The sequence below is a fragment of the Coregonus clupeaformis genome, unplaced genomic scaffold, assembly GCF_020615455.1.
Source record: "Coregonus clupeaformis isolate EN_2021a unplaced genomic scaffold, ASM2061545v1 scaf0043, whole genome shotgun sequence".
Taxonomy (NCBI): Eukaryota; Metazoa; Chordata; class Actinopteri; order Salmoniformes; family Salmonidae; genus Coregonus; species Coregonus clupeaformis.
In genome coordinates this window covers 596,134-614,805 of record NW_025533498.1, presented here as the reverse complement: position 1 = coordinate 614,805, position 18,672 = coordinate 596,134, and the positions used below count along the sequence as shown (strand labels likewise).

Sequence of the window (18,672 nt, the reverse complement as noted above, 5' to 3'; positions counted from 1 at the left end):
ACTTAAAGGATTGCTGTAGATCGTATTATTATTTTTATTTTTTTTGTCCTATTGCCATTTGTCCTATCCCACATTCATTCATATATCCTGATATTCGTTGAGTATTCAGAAAATATTTTTAGCAAAGGGGGCATTGAGTTTTCAATAATGGTCAGGTAAATCAGGAGATCATCATATAAGTTCAGTTTATATTCATATTTACCAATACTGATACCTGTTACATTTGGGTCCTGTCTAATTCTCTCTGCAAGCGGTTCAATTGCCAGTGCAAACAGGAGGGGGGAGATGGGACATCCCTGTCTTGTGCCCCTTTCTAAAGCAATTTCATCAAATAATGTATTATCTGTGTATATTTTTACTTTAGGACATTTATACAACAGCTTTATTAAATGCATGATTTTAGCTGGAAAGTTGAAAGCTTCCAAAGTTTTGAATAGAAAAGGCCATTCAAGACGGTCGAAAGCCTTTTCGGCATTAATAGCCATTATTGATAAATCTATATCTTGATTTTTTGCGTATTGTATTATACTGAAACATGTTCTTGTATTTGTTTGTGTGTATTTTTAATAAACCCTGTTTGATTTATATGCATCAAGTTTGGTAAGACTCTACCTCTCTGTCTACCTTTCTCCCTCTCTCTGTCTACGTCTCTCCCCTATGTGAGCCTGCCTGCCACTGTACAGCAGGCGTTGGGTCTTGCGCAACCTCCCCTGTGCTGTGCTGCCTGTCTGTGTGTCTGCCTGTCTGTGTGTCTGCCTGTCTGTGTGTCTGCCTGTCTGTGTGTCTGCCTGTCTGTGCAGCCAGTGGGGCTGGAGCAGTATTTCCATGGCATTACCTCAGTCCCGCTCCTCTGACACGTATCACATTCCTAAAAGAGGGTTGACTTTCAGCCACACAGACAGACTCACTCGCTTGCACCTGAAAGTGAAGGGGGGCAGCTTACGCAACTGCCTGGGGGATTGCTCAACCTCTCCCTCACCGTCAACAGGAACTGTGTCGACACACCGGGAGCAAAAACAAAAGCCAGAGCAAATAAGTCACCATAGTAACTATCAACACATGCAACCAGCAATTCAATATTTAAATGGGGCCCTCCTCCCTCTCTTCCCAAAACTAATCGTTGAGAGGTTGCTGCACTACCAGACTAGCCCGAGGCATGTTACTGTAGTTAATAATATACAGGTTTCACTGTCTGTGCTGGCTTGTGGTGCATCTGTATGGACAATCTGAATGTGTCTGGTGTGATAAATACTCATCATCACCATCATCCTCTAGCCTCGTACAACCATCCTGATCTCACAGACATTTCAGGAAAGTCACACTGAGTTACAAGAACGCATCACATGACAGTGGTCTGAGCAGGTCCCTTGAGGACACCCAAACCCATCTGATCCTACTCTGTTGTTACTCGTCTGGAAGTGTTCTACACAAGGAGGCTGGAACAAAGAAGAAGGCCATCCGGGAGATAAAGTGAATACCATGTCAGTGACATTAACACAGTTACACCCTGCCTCTTTGTTTAAACACAGAAGTTCAGTGAAATTATGTTGTGAGGTAACAGCAGGTTGGTGAGTTTTTCCTCATAACAGGATGTTTCCTCATAATAGGGATGGATGTTCCACATAATTGACCTCTACCTCCTATTGCTAAAACTTCTACTTCATTTATCAGGAAAAAGAAAGGTGCAAATTATCACAGGCTTCAACCCACCTTTCAGAATCCTACTTCTCCACAGTTCACAAAACACTCCTCTGTCGTTTCATTAAGTGTATGTGATTATGTTGGAGTTACATCATGTGGCGCTTTACTAACTCTCCCCAGTCGGAGTTTCCAACAAGAAAATAAAATACTTTTATTCAACTGTCAAAAGCGAACAAGGCCTGCAATTTGAATCAAACAGAGAGTGCCGATGGTAGAGGAAGATTATTTTTGACCCTGGTGTAGGACCCTCTATTGAATTGACATGCCGCATTACAGAGTGTTTCATCAGAGTTCCATTCCCAAGCCTGTGTGTACTGAAATGGCTGCCACTACCGTAGCAGTCATCTGGGCAAGGGGAGTTAATTATTGTATAAGGAATGACGGTGATATAAGCCTGAAGTAATACGAAGAATGGGGTTGGGGGGAGGAGAGGAGGCGGTATGCAAAAAGTGGACATGCACTTTCCCCTTTGTACTTCCTTTGTGAGACTTTATAAGTTAATTCTTGTATATGGGAACTACAGTAACAGTACGGCTATATTTTAGCAATTGTATTCTCTGAAGTATATCATAACCTATTCATATCAGTGCATTAATTGGCATCTAGTGGATATCAAATCCCTTCCATCAATCAATCTTTAATTCTCAACTGGGAATTAATACTGTACAACCAAGCTGACTAGTCTTTATTAAAGTTGTACACTGGATGAACTCCTTCAGTTCCAGGACATTTCTCATGTATCCGTCCTTACCCACTCAGCTATGTGGACAAAGTGTTTGCTTCCCTTTCCTTCCTGGTTTGCGACCCAGCTTCATGGGTGACAGGGAGTCCGATGCTGTGGCGACCGAGGGGAAGGAGCTAGGAGGAAGGAAGAGATGAGGAAATCAATCAAAGCTCAGATAAAGCACAGACAGTTCCATGGATTTCCTGCTCCTAGCAGGATGACGCTCCCAGCACTGTGACGAGATGACTGATATAGTTATTTTCTAATGAACAGCATTAATAGTGGGGCTTGCGAAGCAAGAGTCCCCACTTTACATTTTCGACATACTTCCGACTTCTCGTTATTCAGACCCCCATTGATTTTGTTATAATGTTTGACTCAGTTAGCATAAGAACACGGCATAGGCCATGGTCAAATGTGTCGGATTGTAGGATACTAGCTTTAAAACTGTAAAATGTTCTCTCCGCTCCATGGCAAAATGTGCAGGATGGTAACTTTGCCACCGCTGCTGAAAGAAATCCTAGGAGAAACCATATAAATAAAATTAATACAAAGGGCTTGGAACCTCTAACCCTGGCAATTTGACTGGTAAACGTATAGGTACACTCACAATACTCAGAGTCGATATTCACGTAATAAGGAATTCCCCTCGACCACGCCCACAAAAAGGGGAAAACAAACATTATTTCCAATTGACCCGCATTGTAAAAGAGCCAACTTCATCGTAGATTTTTTGTTATACAGAAATAACCAAATATGCAGAAAAGTTACTGTGTTGTTCACAGGTCAAAAATGTTCCCAATGCTCCCATTAGGGAAGAAGAGGCTGTGAGAAGAGTCCTGTGGCTTTAGGCTATTTGGTGTTGGAGAGTGGGAAATGTGGGGTCCTGGTAGCTATGTGTGTGGAAAACATTTCAGCACAGGTATAGTCTGTTTGTAACTCCATTCAATACTTTTAGCTGTATAGTCCGTTTGTTTGTGTTGTTGGTCTTGGCTAGCTTAATGTTCCGGTTGGTTGCTAGCTAGCACTCACTTAATCACGTGGCTGCTAGCACCATCATGAAAAGGGGCATGAGGGAAGCCCTACAATATTATGTTTTTCTAAGTAGTGAGAACGTTAGAGGCAATGTTGAAAAGTAATCTTTAAACATGTTGTACTTTTCTTAAATGTAGTTTTGTAATTGATTAAAACAAGCAGACAACAAGAAAATTGCATTTGAAAAAGTTTTTGCTGTGGGCCAATGGAGTAACCTTCAGTGCCTTCAGAAAGTATTCACCCCCTTGACTTTTTACGCATTTTGTTGTATTACAGCCTGAATTTAAAATGGATTAAATTGATATTTTTTTGTCACTGGCCTACACACAATACCCCATAATGTCAAAGTGGAATTATGTTTTTCAAAATATTTACTAATTAATAAAAATTAAAAGCTGAAATGTCTTGAGTCAATAAATATTCAACCCCTTTGTTATGGCAAGCCTAAATAGGTTCAGGACTAAATATTTGCTTAACAAGTCACATAAGTACATCGACTCACTCAAAAGTGTTTACCATGATTTTTTTAATGACTACCTCATCTCTGTACCCCACACGTACAATTATCTGTACGGTCACACAGTCGAGCAGTGAATTTCAAACAAAGAAGGGCACCTATCAATAAAATAAAAAAAAGCAGACACTGAATATCCCTTTGTGCATGGTGAAGTTATTAGTCACACTTTGGATGGTGTATCAATACACCCAGCCACTACAAAGATACAGGTGTCCTTACTAACTCAGTTGCCAGAGAGGAAGGAAACCGCTCAGAGATTTCACCATGAGGCCAATGGTGACTTTAAAACAGTTACAGAGTTTAATGGCTGTGATCGGAGAAAACTGAGGATGGATCAACAACATTGTAGCTACTCCACAATAATAACCTAAATGACAGAGTGAAAAGATGGAAGCCTGTACAGAATAAAAATATTCAAAAACATGCATCCTGTTTGCAACAAGGCACTAAAGTAATACTGAAAGAATTGTGGCAAAGCAATTCACTTTTTGTCCTGAATACATTACATTTTAGTCATTTAGCAGACGCTCTTATCCAGAGCGACTTACATGAGCAATTAGGGTTAAGTGCCTTGCTCAAGGGCACATCGACAGATTTTTCACCTAGTCAGCTCAGGGATTAGAACCAGCAACCTTTCGGTTACTGGCACAACACTCTTAACCACTAAGCTACCTGCCGCCCCAACGCAAACTGTTATGTTTGGGGCAAATCCAATACAACACATTACTGAGTACCACTTCCCATATTTTAAGCATAGTCGTGGCTGCATCATGTTATGGGTATGCTTGTAGTTTTTTTTTTTTTTTTTTTACATCAGTTTATTTTAGTAAATACTTCTTAAACCTTATTTTTCTTAAAACTGCATTGTTGGTTAAGGGCTTGTAAGTAAGCATTTCACTGTAAGGTCTACACCTGTTGAATTCGGCGCATGTGACAAATACAATTTGATTTGATTTGACTGGGGAGTTTTTCAGGATAAAAAAGAAACAAAATGGAGCTAAGCACAGGCAAAATCCTAGACAAAAACCTGGTTCAGTCTGCTTTCCAACAGACTCTGGGAGATCTCCGCGCCGGAGATGCCCAACTCAGAGAAGGTGGAGAGGAGGATCTGATGGTTCACAGTATCAAAGGCAGCAGACAGGTCTAGAAGGACAAGAGCAGAGGAGAGAGAGTTAGCTTTAGCAGTGCGGAGAGCCTCCGTGACACAGAGAAGAGCAGTCTCAGTTGAATGACCAGTCTTGAAACCTGACTGGTTTGGATCAAGAAGGTAATTCTGAGAGAGATAGCAAGAGAGTTGGCTAAAGACGATACGCTCAAGAGTTTTGGAGAGAAAAGAAAGAAGGGATACTGGTCTGTAGTTGTTGACATCGGAGGGATCGAGTGTAGGTTTTTTGAGAAGGGGTGCAACTCTCGCTCTCTTGAAGATGGAAGGGACATAGCCAGCGGTCAAGGATGAGTTGATGAGCGAGGTGAGGTAAGGGAGAAGGTCACCGGAGATGGTCTGGAGAAGAGAGGAGGGGATAGGGTCAAGCGGGCAGGTTGTTGGGCGGCCGGCCGTCACAAGTCACAAGTCACAAGCAGCAGAAGGGTGCATTTGCCGATGTACTATTAGCTGATAATGTTTACTTTGCAAGCTACTGGTAGAAACTTTGTACAGTTGGCTAAACATAGTGGTAAATTGACCTAATGTACTTTTTTTCTCCAACCAACGTAGGCCTAACTAGCGAAGTTAGCTAACATTATCCCCTTTTCAACATTGTTTATAAGAGTGTTTAATCACGGCTACATTGATTGATGGACCACATCAAATTGGCTAGCTAGCTAATAACAGATGACATCAATATGGCTAGTTAACAAGCTAACTTTCAGGGGATAAACTAGATGGCTATATTTGCTGCCATCTATAGTGGTGATGACAGTAGTCCGACTGACAACATTGCCAATGTTAAGCTCTTTCCAAAAGCCTAATCTCTGATGAAGCAAGCTAAATTACACGTTGTTTGCTTAGCTAGCTGGCTACATGCCACATGAATAGGCTACCCTCACCTATATGAAAATACATGATAAATTGATATTTACTGATCATGAAAAGCATGCAGTTACTTGCTGTATAACTCTGATAGAGCTAAATGTGGAAAAATCGGAAATGTGTAGTTCTGACTATGCTGTTCAAAAGGTGATGAAAATTAAAACTACAGTTGAAGTCGGAAGTTTACATACACCTTAGCCAAATACATATAAACTCAGTTTTTCACAATTCCTAACATTTAATCCTAGTAAAAAAGGTCCTGTTTTAGGTCAGTTAGGATCACCACTTTATTTTAAGAATGTGAAATGTCAGAATAATAGTAGAGAGACTTATTTATTTCAGCTTTTATTTCTTTCATCACATTCCCAGTGGGTCAGAAGTTTACATACACTCAATTAGTATTTGGTAGCATTGCCTTTAAATTGTTTAACTTTGGTCAAATGTTTCGGGTAGCCTTCCACAAGCTTCCCACAATAAGTTGGGTGAATTTTGGCCCATTCATCCTGACAGAGCTGGTGTAATTGAGTCAGGTTTGTAGGCCTCCTTGCTCGCACACGCTTTTTCAGTTCTGCCCACAAATTGTCTATAGGATTGAGGTCAGGGCTTTGTGATGGCCACTCCAATACCTTGACTTTGTTGTCCTTAAGCCATTTTGCCACAACTTTGGAAGTATGCTTGGGGTCATTGTCCATTTGGAAGACCCATTTGCGACCAAGCTTTAATTTCCTGACTGATGTCTTGAGATGTTGCTTCAATATATCCACATAATGTTTCTTCCTCATGATGCCATCTATTTTGTGAAGTGCACCAGTCCCTCCTGCAGCAAAGCACCCCCACAGCATGACGTTGCCACCCCCGTGCTTCACGGTTGTGATGGTGTTCTTCGGCTTGCAAGGTTCCCCCTTTTTCCTCCAAACATAACGATGGTCATTATGGCCAAACAGTTCTATTTTTGTTTCATCAGACCAGAGGACATTTCTCCAAAAAGTACGATCTTTGTCCCCATGTGCAGTTGCAAAATGTAGTCTGGCTTTTTTATGGCGGTTTTGGAGCAGTGGCTTCTTCCTTCCTGAGCGGCCTTTTAGGTTATGTCGATATAGGACTCGTTTTACTGTGGATATAGATACTTTTGTACCTGTTTCCTCCAGCATCTTCACAAGGTCCTCTGCTGTTGGGATTGATATGCACTTTTCGCACCAAAGTACGTTCATCTCTAGGAGACAGAACGCATCTCCTTCCTGAGCGGTATGACGCCTGCGTGGTCCCATGCTGTTTATACTTGTGTACTATTTTTTGTACAGATGAACATGGTACCTTCAGGCATTTGGAAATTGCTCCCAAGGATGAACCAGACTTGTGGAGGTCTACCATTTTTTTTCTGAGGTCTTGGTTGATTTCTTTTGATTTTCTCATGATGTCAAGCAAAGAGGCACTGGGTTTGAAGGTAGGCCTTGAAATACATCCACAGGTACACCTCCAATTGAGTCAAATGATGTCAATTAGCCTATCAGAAGCTTCTAAAGCCATGACATCATTTTCTGGAATTTTCTAAGCTGTTTAAAGGCACAGTCAACTTAGTGTATGTAAACTTCTGACCCACTGGAATTGTGATACAGTGAATTGTAAGTGAAATAATCTGTCTGTAAACAATTGTTGGAAAAATTACTTGTGTTATGCACAAAGTAGATGTCCTAACCGACTTGCCAAAACTATAGTTTGTTAACAAGAAATTTGTGGAGTTGTTGAAAAACAAGTTTTAATGACTCCAACCTAAGTGTATGTAAACTTCCGACTTCAACTGTAAATACACTGAATAACAATATAAAGGCAACATGTTAAGTGTTGGTCCTATTTTTTATGAGCTGAAATAAAAGATCCCAGAAATGTTCCATATGCACAAAAAGCTTATTATCCCTGTTAGTGACCATTTCTCCTTTGCCAAGATAATCCTTCCACCCTATCAGGTGTGGCATATCAAGAAGCTGATTAAATAGCATTATCATTACACAGGTAAATAATAAACAATAAAAGGGCACTCTACAATGTGTAGTTTTGTCACACAACACAGTGCCACAGATGTCTCATGTTTTGGGGGAGCGTGCAATTGGCATGCTGACTGCAGGAATGTCCACCAGAGTTGTTGCCAGAGAATGTAATGTTCATTTCTCTACCATAAGCCACCTCCAAAATCATTTTAGAGAATTTGGCAGTACATCCAACCGGCCTCACAACCACAGACCCTGTGTATGGCGTCGTGTGGGCGAGCGGTTTGCTGGTGTCAACGTTGTGAACAGAGTGCCCCATGGTGGCGGTGGGGTTATGGTATGGGCAAGCATAAGCTACGGACAACAAACACAATTGCATTTTATCGATGGCAATTTGAATGCATAGAGATTGACGAGATCCTGAGGTCCATTGTCGTGCCATTCATCCGCCGCCATCACCTCATGTTTCAGCACGATAACGCACAGCCCCATGTCGCAAGGATCTGAACACAATTCCTGGAAGCTGAAAATGTCCCGGTTCTTCCATGGTCTGCATACTCACCAAACATGTCACCCATTGAGCATGTTTGGGATGCTCTGGATCGACGTGTACGACAGCGTGTTCAGGTTCCCGCCAATATCCATCAACTTCGCACAGCCATTGAAGAGGAGTGGGACAATATTCCACAGGCCACAATCAACAGCCTGATCAACTCTATGCGAAGGAGATGTGTCGTGCTGCATGAGGCAAATGGTGGTCACACCAGATACTGTCTGGTTTTCTGATCCACGCACATTAACATCTGTATTCCCAGTCATGTGAAATCCATAGATTAGGGCTTAATTTATTTATTTCAATCGGCTGACTTCCTTATATGAACTGTAACTCAGTAAAGTCTTGCATGTTTGTTCAGTATTTGTCTGCCTGCTGCAAGATGAGGTCTGCCCGCTGCTCCTAATCTGCAGCTTTTTTGGTATATAAACCTGAAGGGAGTTCTTTGCCAACATCTACTTAGGCATAATAACACATTTACATTTTAGTCATTTAGCAGACGCTCTTATCCAGAGCAACTTACAGTTAGTGAGTGCATACATTTATTTTTTAATATATATATATATTTTTTTTTCATACTGGCCCCTCGTGGGAATTGAAACCACAACCCTGGCGTTGCAAACACCATGCTCTACATCCCTGCCGGCCATTCCCTCCCCTACCCTGGGCCAATTGTGCACAACACAGTGCCACAGATGTCTCATGTTTTGGGGGAGTGTGCAATTGGCATGCTGAATGCAGGAATGTCCACCAGAGTTGTTGCAAGAGAATGTAGTGTGGGTCTCCCGGTCAGCTACGACAGCGCCTGGATTCGAACCAGGATCTCTAGTGGTACAGCAATGCAGTGCTTAGACCACTGCGCCACTCTGGAGGTACATGAGTATCAACTGTCAGTTCACCTGCAACAACTGTAGTTTAGACATTTTAATTTGAATAAGAGTTGTGTAGCCTATTCAGTTCAGTCAGTCAGCATCAGTGATTCGTATTTTCTTGCAACTTTCTGAAATGGCACAGGAATGCCCGTCTGTCTGTGTCTGTGTCTGTGTGTGTGGGTGTGTCTAAACTTTGTGTAGCAGTTTGTAGCATGCTTATGATAACCTTTTTCTGGTAGAGATGGAAAGGTTTTCCCAAAAACCTTCTCAAGCCTATGCTTACCTGAAAGAATGATATCATGATTATTTGCATCAATCCAATGGCCATTTGTTTTCCAAACTCTGCAATCACATGAGCACAACAGAAACATGGCTAACCAAACAACAATGGTCTCTATGTATGTAGCTCAGTTGGTAGAGCGTGGCGTTTGCAACGCCAGGGTTGTGGGTTCGATTCCCACGGGGGGCCAGTATGAAAAAAATAAAAAAAATAATGTATGCACTCACTAACTATAAGTCGCTCTGGATAAGAGCGTCTGCTAAATGACTAAAATGTAAAATGTAAATGTCTTGCTGATGCTCACTTGCATTAAAGGGTAACTACACCCAAAAATCTAAATGTATTCTATTTTTCCCATACCTCAAAAAAGGTCTCCTGATGTGGTTTAAGCATTGTTGTAGACTTAGAACATCACATTTTGTTCTTGTTTTTAATTTAAAAAGTGTGATTTTGAGAGCGAAAACCTAAAAAAACTTGAACAAACTGAAACATGGAAAAACTGAACAGAGAAAATGGAATCAGGTGTGTGAGTGAATGCACCAATTTGTAAGTCACTCTGGATAAGAGCGTCTGCTAAATGACGTAAATGTAATGTAAATGTGTGTATGTATGCTATGCTCAGTTAACTTGTGTGTGTCCCCTGGGGGCAGAGGTGCTCCGAGGGAAGGTTGTAACACCTTTCCCACTGATCCCCCTCCAGTCCAGAGAGGACTACATGAACATCCCCCTGTCGTCCTGAATACGTTGTAATATGTATTTTATTTATTTAAAACTTCAACAATGACTCATTGTCTTCTGTGCTCTATTATGACAGTTGGCATATACTGTGGTATTCTAGTAGGAGAGTGAATGAAAATGTAGTGGTCCAAGTGTAGCTATTTCTGATGAAATGTGTGATCTAACTGCCCCACAACCCAAAGTAATAAGGTTATTTTACTCAATTTAACTTTGACTATATGTAGCTGCTTTGCTTTAAATAGTAAAGTAAAACTTTTAAAACTTCTTCCACTACCACAAAACGACTTTTAAAGACCTAAAGCAAGCCCCACTACTTTACTTAATGTAAAGTTAACATCTAAGTTAGTTATTATACAACATTTGAATGACCTTGTCATGAGAGATATCAAATGGACTTTTGACTGATCTCAAAGTGCTAGACTCATATCAATCTGTCAAATGTGTCAAAGTGCTAGTCAAGTAAAGTGTCTCTGAATAGTCTTTTTTACCTTTGCTTTTGTTTTCGACATGGATTGTACAGCCCTCATTGCATAGTACTCGTACTCCGCATGCAGTTCTGGGGCCTGTTCTATTCGCCGCTGCTCGATCTCAGGGCCCTGGTTACTCACAGGCAATCATATGAGCAGGGAGTGGAAACGCTGGCTAAACCACAGACCTCAGCCCCACCACTCCACTCTAGTAGTCCCCCCTTTCCTGCAGGCAGGCAGGCAGGGCCTTATGGTTGCCAGTGAGGCTGTGGGACTGTGAGGGGGCTGAGAAGGGAAATCCTCACAGAGATTCAGATGGGAAGTGTCCCAGATAATTGCATCCTGATTCCTGACTATTGTCCCTGCCCTGTTTTCCTGATTATTGTCCCTGCCCTGTTTCCAGGCTCCTAAGTGACATCCCCTGACCACAGACAACCCTTTTAGACTCCAAAACCTCAAAATGCTGTGTGGGGGAGAATCAATCACGCTGAGCCACTTTACATCTACATCTAGCTACCCACTAATGTCAGCTTAGCTGAATCACAGAGGACAATTCAGTCAAAATAGTCATCCCTCTCCTAAATACAGCTTGGAAAGCATCCAATTAGCAACTAACTCGTATTAACTGTTAGCAATATGAGTATGACAGACAGAGGACAAGGTGCCAGGTGTAAAGTTATGTGTAAAACCATAGAACTGTTTACTTTAAAGCAGCATCCTCATTAGGGAATCCCACAGGCTGTGACACGCCAAGCCAGCAAGAGTACCCACACCTAATGCTGAGCTCATCTAAAACACATATATAGTCAATATGGAGTCAACAACAAATCCTACTACCCACACTAGAGACCTTTTCATCTGTACCACAGTTACAGAAAGACTTAGTCATTTACACACCCTGGTTCGCTCCGACAGACAGTGAGTCACATGGCTGTGGCTTGCTATATAAAGGAGGCAGACAGGCATCGAAGCATTCAGTAACTGTTCGATTGAACATTAGAATGGGCAAAACGAGTGACCTAAGCGACCTTGAGCGTGGTATGGTACCGGTTCCAGTATCTCAGAATCGACCGGCCTCTTGGGCTTCTCGCGCACAACAGGGACTAGGGTTTACCGAGAATGGAGCAACAAACAAAAAACATCCCGTCAGAGGCAGTCCTGTGGGCAAAAACAGCTAATTGATGAGAGGTTGAAGGAGAATGGCGAGAATCCTGCAAGCTAACAGGCGGGCCACAAACAGGCAAATAACGGCGCAGTACAACAGTGGTGTGCAGAACGGCATCTCAGAACGCATAACTCGTCGGTCCTTGTCACGGATGGGCTATTGCAGCAGACGACCACACCAGGTTTCACTCCTATCAGCTAAAAACAAGAAGAAGCGGCTACAGTGGGCAAGCGATCACCAACACTAGACAATTGAGGAGTGGAAAAACATTGTCTGGTCCGACGAATCCCGGTTCCTGTTGCGTCATGCTGATGGCAGAGTCAGGATTTGGTGTAAGCATCATGAGTCCAAGGCCCCATCCTGCCTGGTGTCAACGTGTACCTAATAAACTGACCACTGAGTGTATATCATTACATCATTCCACACACTGACACCTTTCTGTAGTCTTCAACAGCCACCGACCAACATCTGTGAAGTCAGAGTCGCTCAATACTAGCCAGTAAATGTAAACTCTTTCAAATTAAAGAAAAGGAAAACCCAGTTTTAAAGACTATTGGATCTGAGCATCTATTGAATACAATAGCTATATATTTGGGGAACTATACTGCTTTTAACCACAAGCCTAGGGATTCTGTCAGAAATAATGAGTGAGAGAGAGCCAGAAACCCCCAAATTCCTCTGTTTTGATGATCAGACCTTCATCTTGTATGGTAAAACAGAGTTTAACAACAAGCCAAAAGCACCTTGCTGTTTTGGTCCATGCTTTATGTATGAGTACTGAGTGTATCCAGATCAAGCTGTGCTCTGTCTCATGGTATAGCCTAGCATTAATGGCAGACCACTGTTGAGTCAGAACACTTGGCCTCTGATTTCATCACATTTTGTTATGAAAGGCATGTGATTCAGAGAAAACGCAGCTTCAATAAGGCCACCTTCGTGCCTGGGTGTGGAAATGCATTTGAAATGTCGCTCTTGATATAGAGAGCGCCATTGCACCAGCCAGCAGCGATGGAATGAAATGAAACAGTAGCTTGGGGGTCGTTAATAATGCACATCTATTGTGTCCCAAATGGCACCGTATTCTCTATATTATGCACTACTTTTGACCAGACCCCTATGGGCCCTGGTCAAAGGTACTGCACTATATAGGGAATAGGGTGCCATTTGGGACACAGCCCGAGTGGGTGACCTCTAGCTTGACCTAAAGGCTAGTGAGCCACGGCAACACTCAGCAACACATACAGCATTACCCTTTACAAATGTATATAAATACGTTCCCTCATTTATTTTATTTTTACATGGCAATTCTACATTGGACCCGAAATCCAGCATTTGGTTGACCCCAATCCTGCCTTGTACTACTGTACCAGTGAAAATGCCATGTTCATTTTGTGTTCTGTTGAAAATAGGAAAATGCTGATGTGTCATGTGTAAATCTCGTGTACTTGTTTGTGGTTTGCCGTAAGGGTAGAAACACAAATAGAGTAGACTAGAGGGAAATGAATGAGCTCAATGTATGTGGCCTTATCAGCCAGAACCAAAATACCTTTCTCAGTATTTCACTGGGCCTTAGTTAATTTTCCATTGACCTGGGCACCCACTGGCTCTCTTCTAGTACACCAAGCCTCCTTGGCTTCTATGCCAGGTTAGTATGATTTCATTTAGCCCGCATTATGATTTTATTACAGTCATAAGGCTCTCGGTGAGATTGTATCTGTTGCCCTCGACTACAGGCTCTGCTCGCTTGCGAAAAGTCATTTCAGTTTCAGAGGCCTCATGCTATGTTTACACAAGACTCGAAGACATGTATTTGACATGACTCACATAACCACGCAGGCAGGAGTTCTTTGTGGAGACAGGGTTTTATTGTTTTGATAGAAAAGGGCAAAAGACAGTACTATGGGATCAAATACAGATTGTCTGTACCTTTCCATTGGCTAAAGTTAGGCAATAGCCTACAGCAGAATTAAAAGGTTCAAGCAGTTGTTCAAAGTTCCTTGACTTTTCTTCTTTCTTTTGATGGTACCAAAAAAAAAGTTACATGAGAAAAAAAAGTCTGTGTTAATATATAAAATAAAATAAATGTGTATTTGTCACACGCTTCATAAACAACATGTGTAGACCAACAGTGAAATCCTTACTTACGGGCCCTTCCCAACAATGCAGAGAGAAAAAAAGAGAAATAAAAAGAGAAATAATAATAACATGAATAATAATAAATACACAATGAGTAACGATAACTTGGCTATATACACATGGTACCAGTACTGAGTCGATGTGCAGGGGTACGAGGTAATTGAGGTAGACATGTACAGTACCAGTCAAAAGTTTGGACATACATACTCATTCAAGGGTTTTTCTTAATTTTTACTATTTTCTACATTGTAGAATAATAGTGAAGACGTCAAAACTATGAAATAACACATATGGAATCATGTAGTCTCCAAAAAAGTGTTGAACAAATCAAAATATATTTTATATTTGAGATTCTTCAAAGTAGCCACCCTTTGCCTTGATGACAGCTTTGCACACTCTTGGCATTCTCTCAACCAGCTTCATGAGGTAGTCACCTGGAATGCATTTATATTAACAGGTGTGCCTTGTTAAAAGTTCATTTGTGGAATTTCTTTCCCTCTTAAAGCGTTTGAGCCAATCAGTTGTGTTGTGACAAGGTAGGGGTGGTATACAGAAGATAGCCCTATTTGGTAAAAGACCAAGTCCATATTATGGCAAGAACAGCTCAAATACGCAAAGAGAAACGACAGTCCATCATTACTTTAAGACATGAAGGTCAGTCAATCCGGAAAATGTCAAGAACATTGAACGTTTCTTCAACTGCTGTCGCAAAAACCATCAAGCGCTATGATGAAACTGGCTCTCATGAGGACTGCCACAGGAAAGGAAGACCCAGAGTTACCTCTACTGCAGAGGATAAGTTCATTAGAGTTAACTACACCTCAGATTGCATCCCAAATAAATACTTTACAGAATTCAAGTAACAGACACATCTCAACATCAACTGTTCAGAGGAGACTGCGTGAATCAGGCCTTCATGGTCGAATTGCTGCAAAGAAACCACTACTAAAGGACACCAATAAGAAGAAGAGACTTGCTTGGGCCAAGAAACACGAGCAATGGACATTAAACCGGTGGAAATCTGTCCTTTGGTCTGATGAGTCTAAATGTGTAGATTTTTGGTTCCAACCACAGTGTCTTTGTGAGACACAGAGTAGGTGAACGGATTATCTCTGCATGTGTGGTTCCCACCGTGAAGCATGGAGGAGGAGGTGTGATGGTGTGGGGGTGCTTTGCTGGTGACACTGTCTGTGATTTATTTAGAATTCAAGTCATACTTAACCAGCATGGCTACCACAGCACTCTGCAGCGATATGCCAGCCAATCTGGTTTGCGCTTAGTGGGACTATCATTTGTTTTTCAACAGGACAATGACCCAAAATACACCTCCAGGCTGTATAAGGGCTATTTGACCAAGGAGAGTGATGGAGGGATGCATCAGATGACCTGGCCTCCACAATCACCCGACCTCAACCCAATTGAGATGGTTTGGGATGAGTTGGACCACAGAGTGAAGGAAAAGCAGCCAACAAGTGCTCAGCATATGTGGGAACTCCTTCAAGACTGTTGGAAAAGCATTCCTCATGAAGCTGGTTGAGAAAATGCCAAAAGTGTGCAAAGCTGTCATCAAGGCAAAGGGTGGCTACTTTGAAGAATCTCAAATATAACATATATTTTGATTTGTTTAACACTTCTTTGGTTACTACATGATTCCATATGTGTTATTTCATAGTTTTGATGTCTTCACTATTATTCTACAATGTAGAAAATAGTAAAAATACAGAAAAACCCTTGAATGAGTGTGTCCAAACGTTTGACTGGTACTGTGCATATAGGTGGGAATAAAGTGACTAGGCAACAGGATACAGTGAGGGAAAAAAGTATTTGATCCCCTGCTGATTTTGTACGTTTGCCCACTGACAAAGACATGATCAGTCTATAATTTTAATGGTAGGTTTATTTGAACAGTGAGAGACAGAATAACAACAAAATAATCCAGAAAAACGCATGTCAAAAATGTTATAAATTGATGTTTTATTTTAATGAGGGAAATAAGTATTTGACCCCTCTCAATCACAAAAATTTCTGGCTCCCAGGTGTCTTTTATACAGGTAACGAGCTGAGATTAGGAGCACACTTTTAAAGGGAGTGCTCCTAATCTCAGTGTGTTACCTGTATAAAAGACACCTGTCCACAGAAGCAATCAATCAATCAGATTCCAATCTCTCCACCATGGCCAAGACCAAAGAGCTCTCCAAGGATGTCAGGTACAAGATTGTATACCTACACAAGGCTGGAATGGGCTACAAGACCATCGCCAAGCAGCTTGGTGAGAAGGTGACAACAGTTGGTGCGATTATTCGCAAATGGAAGAAACACAAAAGAACTGTCAATCTCCCTCGGCCTGGGGCTCCATGCAAGATCTCACCTTGAGGAGTTGCAATGATCATGAGAACAGTGAGGAATCAGCCCAGAACTACATGGGAGGATCTTGTCAATGATCTCAAGGCAGCTGGGACCATAGTCACCAAGAAAACAATTGGTAACACACTACGCCGTGAAGGACTGAAATCCTGCAGCACCCGCAAGGTCCCCCTGCTCAAGAAAGCACATATACAGGCCCATCTGAAGTTTGCCAATGAACATCTGAATGATTCAGAGGAGAAATGGGTGAAAGTGTTGTGGTCAGATGAGACCAAAATCTAGCTTTTTGGCATCAACTCAACTCGCCGTGTTTGGAGGAGGAGGAATGCTGCCTATGACCCCAAGAACACCATCCCCACCGTCAAACATGGAGGTGGAAACATTATGCTTTGGGGGTGTTTTTCTGCTAAGGGGACAGGATAACTTCACCGCATCAAAGGGACGATGGACGGGGCCATGTACCGTCAAATCTTGGGTGAGAACCTCCTTCCCTCAGCCAGGGCATTGAAAATGGGTTGTGGATGGGTATTCCAGCATGACAATGACCCAAAACACACGGCCAAGGCAACAAAGGAGTGGCTCAAGAAGAGGCACATTAAGGTCCTGGAGTGGCCTAGCCAGTCTCCAGACCTTAATCCCATAGAAAATCTGTGGAGGGAGCTGAAGGTTCGAGTTGCCAAACGTCAGCCTTGAAACCTTAATGACTTGGAGAAGATCTGCAAAGAGGAGTGGGACAAAATCCCTCCTGAGATGTGTGCAAACCTGGTGGCCAACTACAAGAAACGTCTGACCTCTGTGATTGCCAACAAGGGTTTTGCCACCAAGTACTAAGTCATGTTTTTCAGAGGGGTCAAATACTTATTTCCCTCATTAAAATGCTAATCAATTCATAACATTTTTGACATGTGTTTTTCTGGATTTTTTTGTTGTTATTCTGTCTCTCACTGTTGAAATAATCCTACCATTAAAATGATAGACTGATCATGTCTTTGTCAGTGGGCAAACGTACAAAATCAGCAGGGGATCAAATACTTTTTTCCCTCACTGTAGATATTGAACATAAACAGCAGCGTATGTGATGAGTCAAAATAGTTAGTGTAAAAAGGGTCAATGCAGATAGTCTGGGTAGCTATTGGTTAACTATTTAGCTAACTATTTAGCAGTCTTATGGCTTGGGGGTAGAAGCTGTTCAGGGTCCTGTTGGTTCCAGACTTGGTGCATCGGTACCGCTTGTCATGCAGTAGCAGAGAGAACAGTCTATGACTTGGGTGGCTGGAGACAATTTTTTAGGGCCTTCGTCTGACACCGCCTGGTATAGAGGTCCTGGATGGCAGGGAGCTCGGCCCCAGTGATATATTGGGCCGTACGCATTACCCTCTGTAGCGCCTTGTGGTCGGATGCCAAGGAGTTTCCATACCAAGCGGTGATGCAGCCAGTCAAGATGCTCTCAATGGTGCAGCTGTAAAACTTTTTGAGGATCTGAGGGCCCATGTCGAATCTTTTCAGCCTCCAGAGGGGGAAGAGGTGTTGTCGTGCCATCTTCGCCACTGTGTTGGTGTGTGTGGACCATTATAATTCCTAAGTGATGTGGACAGCGAGGAGCTCTCGACCTGCTCCACTACAGCCCATCGATGTGGATGGGGGCGTGCTCGGCCCTCCGTTTCCTGTAGTCCACGATCAGCTCCTTTGTCTTGCTGACGTTGAGGGAGAGGTAGTTGTCCTGGCACCACACTGCCAGGTTTCAGACCTCCTCCCTGTAGGCGGTCTCATCGTCGTTGATGATCAGGCCTACCACAGTCGTGTAGTAGGCAAACTTAAAGGGGAATTTCACCCTCTGGGAATCTGGGCTTGTTTTCATCATGTCTGAGGCATCAACACGAATTCGACGATGGAGCATCTATTAGCTACATGGTGACATTCAACCATACATGTTTCAACCGGAATATAGCGAAGAGGATTAGAAACAAAGAGTTGGATTTAGCTTACGTTAGAAGCTCAGCTACAATCGATGCCAGCACCAAGAGGGCAGATGACAAATACGGTGCCTAGTTAAGTATGTTATATTTCCTGCAAGCCACCTAGCTTGCTAACTTTAGTTTATTTACT

The 18,672-nt window shown here is 42.3% G+C and overlaps 1 long non-coding RNA gene across 1 annotated transcript in view; it reads right to left on the bottom strand.

Moving 5' to 3' along the window:
• Window positions 1–287: 287 nt before the first annotated feature.
• Window positions 288–18,672, bottom strand: part of LOC121577783 — a 38,009-nt gene continuing 19,624 nt past the window's right edge. Inside the window, exon 3 of the long non-coding RNA XR_006002677.1 lies at window positions 288–2,559. This is a non-coding gene — a long non-coding RNA (uncharacterized LOC121577783). The remainder of the gene's footprint in view (window positions 2,560–18,672) is intronic.